Raw genomic sequence first — 10,248 nt, 5'->3', positions numbered from 1 at the left:
TCAGAGTTTATGATTCCATAATTGTTAAACTCAAATTTATAGTTAAATTGTCAAAATCCTAGAAAGGGATGACCCTTTTATTAGTCTCACTTCTATTTAAATTAAAATCATAAAGACTTCTTTCCCCTTTTATTAAAACTTACCACAACCCCCGAACAGTTTGAAAAGTCTAACACAAGCCCCCCCCCCCAAATCACACATAAATGTAGAGTGTGCCGCTTTTCCATTCTAGCACCAAAAGTCTGTGATGTTTGTACCTCTCAACCTACTCCAGTTTGAGACTACAATTTTAAAGCTTATCTTCTAAAACAGTCCCACTTTAGGTACTTACAGGCAGGCCACATAATCTAACATACCTTACAGCTTTCATCTTTCCAGCCTCCAAACTCTAACAGTTCCTCCATCACTGTCCTGTTCCTCCTCATGCATTATTCTAAAGTTTGTCTTCTGGGCTTTCCGTCCTTCCTCATTCAACATAATTTCTTATGTTTGCACATATTGTTTATAGGATTTATACATGTATGTGAAATTAACTATCTGCTTATGTTATAATATACACTTGATTGTATTCACCTGGGCTATGGCTGAAATTGGTCCATTGCTATCAGTGCACTACCGCAGTAAACAAACACATATACATATTTACATACATCATAAAATAAATTTGTAAACCTGTTGAGTTCTGCTTACACATTTATATGAATTTAAGCAGTTTTTATTAGCTGTAATTTGCCAAGGAGAACTAATGCTGAAAATTAGTTAAATTAAAACCTTTCTCCTCCACCATGGTTGAGTTTTGGATGGAGTTATATGACCTCCAGATTCCTAGCATCTGTAGCTGCATGCAGTGATATTGTTTGTTCACAGTTTTTTTAAACAAAAAACATCTTTATTAAATTATCATGCATTACATAGACAATGTTACATTTATATAAATGAAAATAAAACATAGTGGCACAGTCTGTTGCAAACATTATACATTCCAAACCGTGCCGATCCAACAGTAGCTGCAAACATTATATATCACTTTTAACATATCCAGTCATTGTTAGTCAACAATTACATAGCTCAATCCTGCCTTCTTTTAAACCTCGTTCCTCCTCTGCATGTATTGATCCCACATTTCCCATTTTTCCTGTTATTTTCTCCTATCCTTTTCTAAAGATCCCAGTTCCACTTGTTTTATCTCTGTTACTATCTTCACTACTTCTAGTAGAGTTGGTTTAGACTTTGATTTCCATTTTCTAGTAATTGCTTTTTTGGCAGCCATCATAGTTAGACTCAGCAAGGCCTTACTGTGTCTTGGCAATTTTGATTCTGTATCATAGCTCAAAAAATTATTTTCCTAGTTACTCCAACTTGCTTACCCACCATCTTTGACAGAGTTGCCTGCAGGGAATCTTTAAAGTCTGCCAACTCATTACACTCCCAGAAAATATGTTCCCAGTTACCTGTTTCTTCCCCATCACACCTCCAACATTTGCTGTGTACCTGAGGAAAAATTCTTTAAAATTCTACTTGTGGTATAAAAAATTCCTATGTAAACACTTCCAGGCAAAGATCCTAAAATTTCTAGATTTTGCTGCACATTTGGGATATATCTCAAATTGGGTTTTTTTTGTGAATTGCTTATCTAATCTCTCTTCCCAATCCTACCTAACCTCCTCTGATTGACTCTTATAGTTATCACGCAATATTTTATATGCTGTACTAATTATATCTTTCTTAATGGCAACTTCTGTTCTAGATTCTAATAAGAACTCTACCAGTGCTGGTCTTTCATTTGGGACCCCCCCTTCTCTTTGCCTGATATTCCTTGATATGGAAGGCAGTCTCTAGCCTGCAGTCCCAATAAGGTTGTGGTGTCTTGCCATTCAGTTACCTTTCCCTCTCTAGTTATTTGCTCCCACTACCTTGGTCCTTTGCCAGTTTTCTCCAATATATTCCTGCCCCCTCTTGTCTATGGTCTGTTCCCCTAATTGCAGTCATCCCTATTGGCAGAATTTTTCCATTCCTGTATTAGCTTAGTTCTTAGAGGAAGTTCTGCTACTTTATGAATATAATCCATATGATTACTGTTGTTCTTAGAAGTCTGCATCCAAAATCCCAGCCTCTCCCTGTTACTTGAGCTTCCCTCCTGATTCATTGTCATCTCTTTCCACTTTGACTTATAGTTTTCTGCTTGAGCTGTGTGTATGAGCCTTAACTGTGTTGCTCTGAAATACTCCTTTAACTCACGTAATCCCAATCCACCCTGTTTTATTGGAAGAATAAGCTTATCTCACTTGACTCTTGCTGTCTTCCCCTTCCAGATAAAATCCTTCAGCTCTTTATTAATTGCTATCCACAACTTATCCTTTGGTTGATAAAAATATGCCTGACCTGTGTATTCGACTAAAGGGACTAAAAACATTTTAACTGCTTGTTTCTTACTATCGATATCCATATAACAGAGCTTCCATTTTCTCAGTTTTTGTACTCTCTTCCCACATATCTTTAGCAGCCACACCAGTATCATTTTTAATCCATACTCCTAAATAGTTCATTTTATCATGTCCCCATAAAATATAGATATTGCTGAATCAATTCATATGTGGGTACATAATTTACCACTATTGCTTCTGTTTTAGCTTCATTCATTCATTTTGTAGCCAGAAAAGGTTTGAAACTGTCTCAATATGTTCCACAGCACTTTAACGTCCCTTTCTGGTTTTGTCAGGTGTAAAATAATGTCATCTGTAAATGGAGCCAGCTTTTCTTAACTACCGTACTAGTTATATCCTTGAATTCCTGAGTCCTTTATTTGCTTTGCCGTTGGTTCTAAATGTAATGCAAATAAAGGGGAGAGAGGCCTGGCTCCTGTGCTCAAGCAAGGATTATCAGAGAGGACCCCACCCACTTTAATTTTTGCCTGCGATCCTTCATGTATCCTCCTAATCAACCTTATAATTTTATCAGGTAATGCAAATGCTTCCATTACTTTGCTTATAAAATCCCAGCTTGCTCTGTTAAATGCTTTCTCTACATCAAAGCCACCAACAACAGTGATATTTTCTTCTATTCTGCTTTCCTCTGGATCATCACTGGTCTGTTTAATTATCAATTCTGGCTTCACTTTTGCCATTCTTTTAGCCATTATAGACATAAACACTTTAATCATGGTTTGGTATTGAAATGGGCCTGTATGAAGTTGGATGGGATGGATTTTTACCCTCTTTAGGTATTATGGCTACTACTGCTTTCTTCTAGGATGTTGATACGTTTCCTCCTCTTAATATGCTGTTAAAACCTTCCAGATCTTTCAGTTTTTCCTCCTTACTTCGAAACTTCCACTGGAATACCATATATTCCTGGGGACTTTCCTGTAGATTGGTTATACATCACCATTTTTATCTCATCTCCTTCTATCCTGTTAGTAATTGAGCCTCCCCTCCTTCTAGCCTTGGCATATTTAATTCTTCCATAAACGTTTCCATTTGTAGCTTTTCTTGATTTCCATATTTCTTTGCTTTATACAGACTTTCATAGAATTTCCAAAATATTTCTAATACTTCTACAGGATCATTTGTTATCTTCCCTGTTATAGACTATCTAAGCTTGATGAGAGCCCTTTCTACTTTTTCTTGCACGAGTCATTCTGCTAAAAGTTTTTGTGCTCTAGAGTTTTTATCAAAAAACAGTTGCTTGAAAGCAATCTTTCTAAACTCATGCATATTATCAAGGTAATCCGTTATTTTCTGCTTAGCATTCTGTAGTTGCTCCTGTTGTTCTGTGAGATTTCCCCTATTTTGCAATACTTTAATATTTGTCAGTCCCTCTAAATAATTATTGTTAATTCTTAACCATATCTCCCTCTCTTTTATTTCCATCCTGTTATTAAATTCGACTTTAATTTTATCCTACTCCCTAGTTATGTTTTCAGAAGGTTTCTATCTTCTCTAATAGCTCCTGAAGAATTTCCACTACCCATTCCTTAAATTCCTCTCTTTTCAACAGATCGGTAGGAAGTACCAGTGTCTCATTTTTATTTCATTACCCCGTGTTTTTTCTTTGGTTATTATTAGCGTATGATCTGAAATAGGTATTGGGTGTGTACCATCAATTAAATGCACAGGTTCTTGTGAAATGTAAATTCTTTCTGGCCAAGTCCAGTTTTTGTATCTTGGGGAATAATATGTAAATTCACTTTGAATTCCTACTACTAAATTCACATCTTCCATGCTAAATATTTTCATTAATTTCTTTAAAAATCTACCTTGCTTTGTTGTATTTCCCTTTCACTGTGGCAAATCAAATTCTAGTCTCCACCTATAAGTAATATTCCTTGCTGAAAGCTGATTATCTCCCAGAATTTTCTTTAGTTCCATTATAGCAATTTTCAGTGGAATATAAGATCATGCCAGTGTAATCCTCTTTCCTTGCCAGTAGCCCCTTAGTACTACAAATATACTATTATTGTCTTTTTTCCTCTTCTGTTACTAGTGGAGCTCCTCTTGCAATTAATAGGAGTACTCCTATCTTCTTTTGCCCCAGTGAATAACCGTCCCGCAAACCTTTCTTTATCAAATTCAGATGTTCTTTTCTTTCCAAGTGTGTCTCCTGTAGCATAACTATTTGCACTCTACATTTTTTAATATAGCTCACTACTCTTTTTTTTTTTTTTTTGTATTTATCTAAGACCATTAATGTTTACAGACATTATGGAAAGAATCATATTCTTGAGAGATTATTATTCCTACCTTTGATGTATAACAGCTTTTTTGTTAAATGTCTAATTCCTACTTTTGTGTTACATGCATGCACTGTCAGGTTAATCTTTTATACAGTTGTTTCTTGTCATCTCCATTTGAGCCTATGTCACATCTTACAGAACTTTTTGTTTTATTAAAAATTCTCAAATAAAAATACACACACACACACGGAATACCTCCCTAAAATCTACTAACCTAATAAGACACAAAACTGTGTACATCTTCAAATATTGAAGTTTTACCACCCAATAGGAACAGAAGTTCTAAACTGACAACCACACACGCACACTCGAACTAAACAGAAAGATCATCCATGCTAAGACGCATGGTAGAGGCTGTGATTCTATTTCAGTGTTGTCTGGTTTTGCCTTTTCTTTATAGTTCTCCCAGCTGGGAAAACACTTGAATGCTTTCTGGAAACATTTTCTACAAGCCATTTCTCTTTATCAGATAGTCTGCTAGTGACATGAAAACCAGAAACAGGACTATTTACTAGAAAACAAATCCTTATAATATTAAACATCTTTTTCATTTACTTGCTTTCTGCTAAAACCTGGTACTATATAAAGCTAATAGCCTTAACCCAGTAATTCCCCTATGCAAGAAGGAGAAAAAGCACACGCATTTTTCTTTTGTCATGCTCTTTTTTAATGTTGCAGTGCCTACATTTCTTAAAACTGAACAAGGAGAATGAGAGAAGAAGGGAGAAAGAAACAAAAAAAATCTGAGACCATTAATGTTTACAGACATTATGGAAAGAATCATATTCTTGAGGGATTATTATTCCTACCTTTGATGTAGAACAGCTTTTTTGTTAAATGTCTAATTCCTACTTTTGTGTTACATGCATGCACTGTCAGGTTAATCTTTTATACAGTTGTTTCTTGTCATCTCCATTTGAGCCTATGTCACATCTTACAGAACTTTTTGTTTTATTAAAAATTCTCAAATAAAAATACACACATGGAATACCACCCTAAAATCTACTAACCTAATAAGACACAAAACTGTGTACATCTTCAAATATTGAAGTTTTACCACCCAATAGGAACAGAAGTTCTAAACTGACAACCACACACGCACACTCGAACTAAACAGAAAGATCATCCATGCTAAGACGCATGGTAGAGGCTGTGATTCTGTTTCAGTGTTGTCTGGTTTTGCCTTTTCTTTATAGCTCTCCCAGCTGGGAAAACACTCGAATGCTTTCAGGAAACATTTTCTACAAGCCATTTCTCTTTATCAGATAGTCTGCTAGTGACATGAGAATCAGAAACAGGACTATTTACTAGAAAACAAATCCTTATAATATTAAACATCTTTTTCATTTACTTGCTTTCTGCTAAAACCTGGTACTATATAAAGCTAATAGCCTTAACCCAGTCATTCCCCTATGCAAGAAGGAGAAAAAGCACACAAATTTTTCTTTTGTCATGCTCTTTTTTAATGTTGCAGTGCCTACATTTCTTAAAACTGAACAAGGAGAATGAGAGAAGAAGGGAGAAAGAAACAAAAAAATAAATAAATAGAAACACCTATTTACATTAGTATCCCCATTACACTTAAAAACAACTGGAAAAACTTTATAACATGCAGAGAAAATCATACACCACTTATTAAGAAGAAAATTTGTATTTCTTGCAGTTCTCTCTCTCCCTTCTCTTCCCCTCTCCTGAGTATTTTTCCGAACATTAATGACACGAAGTATGGCATATGCTTTAGACTCCCCTACAAGTTTAACAAAGTGCAAAGAAGTCCAATATTTCCAGAGTTTTTTGTTCTGTCCTGCTTCACAGATATAATTATTGCTTTATTATCCCACGTTTGTCAATTTTCAAGTTACAGATTTTAGTCTCCAAACGTTAATGACATGAAGTAAGGCATATGTTTCAGAGTCCCTATAGGTTTAACAAAGTCCAAGAAAGTCCAGTATTTCAGATTTTCTTGCTGTATTCCTGTTCATCTCCATCTCTCAAACCCTGTCTCTGCTTCGACTCCAGTGCACTCTCAATCCTTCTAGTCAACTCCTGTGTTTTTTTTCCTTCTCTCAAGCATTTTCCATTGAAACACTGGGAAAGGTTTCACTGGCACAGTCTCTATGTGGTCTTTATTACCAGAAGAACAAGAAGAATCTCCTTCTTTTTCACAGCTGACTTTTTGTTGGACAAACTTTTGTATTTCTTCCTTAGCATATACTTCATCAAAATGTTTTTGTGCCTCCAGGGGAAAATACTTTGAATATGGCTGGGTACAGCAGTTTGAATCTCGTGCCTGCTTCTCGACATTCCCTATATAATGGAATAAATGTATTCCTCATTTACATGGTGTACAATGAGTAGTCATTCTCCACAAACACTCTGCTGTCTTCCACTGTTAGTACTTTGTCCTTTTACCACAGTTTTGTAAGAATCAACTCCTTCTGGTGGTAAGATTGCATTTTTACTATTATAGCTGTAGGTTGTTTTATAATAGCCAGGTGTGGAATGTACACACAATGTGCCCTTTCAATTAACAATTCCTGTTGTGGAATATCAGTCCAGTTGCTTATTTATGTTTTCATGAAATTAATACAGTCTTTTCTTTCCAGTTTCTCAGGTACAGTAGAAAATCTCAGGTTTATTTTCTATGTGCTCTGTCTTCTAATTCCATTATTTTTTTAAACATGTCTTGTGCAGTCTCATATCCATCCAGCCTTTCTTCATTATGACCTCTGAGTTTTGCAATTTTATCATCTCATCTGAGTATCTGTTTAAAGCTCTTCCATGTTTTCCAGCCTTGTATTGAGTCGATATACTCCATCAGTGTTTCATTTATAATATAGTCAGGTCTGTACGCAGTTGCTTTATACTTTCTTCAAAGTTACTGGAAGCGATGTCTAAAGCTTGCACTTCTTTTTTGATGAACAGCTACAGTACTTTTCCTAGTCAGTATTTTTTCATCACCTTTTGTAGCTGATTTTCCTTCAGGTTTTCTGTATTTTTTTTGTGGCATCCAGGCAGTGCACTTACTAGTTAGCTGCTGAAATTTACTCAGAAATCCATGTCCACTGGCTTTCTCTGCTAAATTTCTGTTTTCACATTGAGAGAGCCATAATTAAGCTGTTACTCAATGTGCAGCCATCTGGGAAGTCCTTATTTGCTCCCAGTTATGGTGCTGCTCAAATAGTGATGACTAGCTTACTTCTACCTATATTTACTTCCAATAAGTGCACCTTTGTAACATGTACATTAATGTCCACCAGTGTTGTATAGTTTCTGCTGTTTAGACCAAACCCTACCATAAAATCATTTTCATTGCACTACACTAAAATAATTAAGTCGAGAGAGTACAGCACTGTCTTTGTTTTCTGTTGTCGGGTACAAATTCTATCCATGGTTTGATCTGTCTAGCTAAATAAACGTAAGGTGGTTTAACTGTCCTTTTCGTTAATGTAGATTAATTTGGAATACATAACATCATAAGGATTAAATTATCTTGCTAAAATATTAATCTTTAATATTTGCTTCATATCGAGAATGATAAGAGTTCCTATTTTCTGTAGCCATTAATCTGTTGAGTTGTATAGAACCATATTTGGCTGGTCTATTAGAGACTGGACATCTGTTCTTAGTGTCCCTTAATAATTTGTATGGAGCATATCCTTGTTAATTGCATTTGTTTTCTTTAACATCAACAAGAGTTTTTTTCCTGTTACCATAGCCTTTAGTTTCACAGTATTCATGGTATACTGTGGAGCTTTGGTAGTTATTTTGTTGCAGCAGATATGCCAGTTCTTCTGGCTTATCTTGGCAAGTAACTGCATCATTTGCAGCAAACACTTGCTGATGCCATTTACCTTTTATTGTTCTCCAAATGTTCTGGTTTTGATTAACTAGGCTCGGTATCGAATGCAAATACTAATGAAGATAAAAATAATCCTTGAAAATTGAAAATAACCATTAATAAAGTACTACAAGTCAAAGTAAACTTTATTGTCATGCAGATCAACACAGAGGAAAAAGTGAGTATCACTCCACGAAATTTTGATACTCTGCACACAAATAATAAAAATTTAAATAGTAAAAATTAAAATAAGGTACTAAAAATAAAGTAAAAAACGTGAAAGCTTTTTTTTTACACCAGAAACAAAGCAAATACAACAACAGGAACAGACTCAGTTGAAATATAATGATATATAAAAATCAGTACTTTAAAATAAATAAGAGGGACACGTAAAACTTACCCACCACCAAGATATGCCATAAACTTGCAGTTTTCATTAGTGCAGACAGAGGCATATAAAGTGAGCTACGCAGAGTGTTATGTAAATAACAGTGACATATTGCACAAAAATACTGTTTTACCCATTTAGTGGGTTAAGCTATGGGTTTGTTGTTCAGCAGTCTGATAGCATGTGGGAAGAAGCTGTTATGGAATCTAGATGTCCTGCATCTAATGCTTCTGTAGCATTACCTTGTTGGCAGAAGTTTGAACAGTGCATAAGCCAGATGGTATATATATCCCTTAATAGTTTTCAGACTCTACCGTAGCATTTGTTTGAATATATGTCCTGTAAGGATTGAAGGCTGGGGCCAGTGGTTTTTGTGACCTGTTCAGCAATATTATTTAGTGCCTTCCGATCAGCTTGAGAGCAATTTCCATACCAGACAATAATGATGTTTGTCAGTACACACAGTCATGGCTCTGTTGAAGGTAAGTAGGACCCATGGGGGGAGGTTAGCTCTACGACATCCCTTAAGGAAGTGGAGACGTTGTTGGGGTCTGTCTATAAGGTAGGATGTGTTTGTGGCCCAACTTAGGTCTTGTGAGATATGTACCCCTAGCAATTTGGTGCTATTTACTCTCTCCACTGCAGCACCACTGATAATGATAGGGGTGTGTGGCTTATTTTCCTTCCTAAAATCAGTGATTTCATTGGTTTTCCCAACATTTAGTGCCAAGTTGTTAGTGCACCAATGAACAAGTTGGTTCACCTCCCCCTGTAAGCCCCCTTGTCTTCCTTCTTGATAGGTAACACAAATCAAGCTGTTCTTATATGCTTCTTTTACGTTCTTGTAAAATATTGAATAAATGTTTTAAAAAATAATGTAAAATCAGTAGAAGATATAATATGAGCAGGTCCATTGTATTTACTTGAATGCCTTCTCCATCTTGAAAATTAGTAATGGCACCTTTTGTGTGTGTGTTTGTTTTACCTTAGGAAAATTCAGCCTTCATTATCCTTTAGGATGTAGCATCTTAAACCTGCATAGCCCAGCGGGTATAACTTTCCCAGACTACAGTTTGCACCTCCACTTCCCACAATTCTTTGCATCTCTTTTTCTGCATTTTGCAAGTTTTTTGCCACTAAATATATTTAATTGGATTCTTAGTGTAGTACACTTTCCCTATTCAAGCAAAGTCATAAATCACCCCCAGTCTGACCGGCATGTCTCTGATAGGTAGAGGCTGACAGTATGTTAACCAGTCTCAAAATAACATACTCCCCCACAACATA

At 35.7% G+C, this 10,248-nt stretch overlaps 1 protein-coding gene across 1 annotated transcript in view; it reads left to right on the top strand.

Moving 5' to 3' along the window:
- Nucleotides 1–10,248, top strand: part of LOC122811661 (unconventional myosin-Ib-like) — a 1,027,360-nt gene that overhangs the window by 100,228 nt on the left and 916,884 nt on the right. The window lies entirely within an intron of this gene.

The sequence above is a fragment of the Protopterus annectens genome, chromosome 9.part0 (genome assembly GCF_019279795.1).
Source record: "Protopterus annectens isolate FY-2018-M chromosome 9.part0, PAN1.0, whole genome shotgun sequence".
Taxonomy (NCBI): Eukaryota; Metazoa; Chordata; order Ceratodontiformes; family Protopteridae; genus Protopterus; species Protopterus annectens.
Note: the sequence above shows the minus strand (reverse complement) of the source record. Positions and strands in the feature narration are given on the sequence as shown.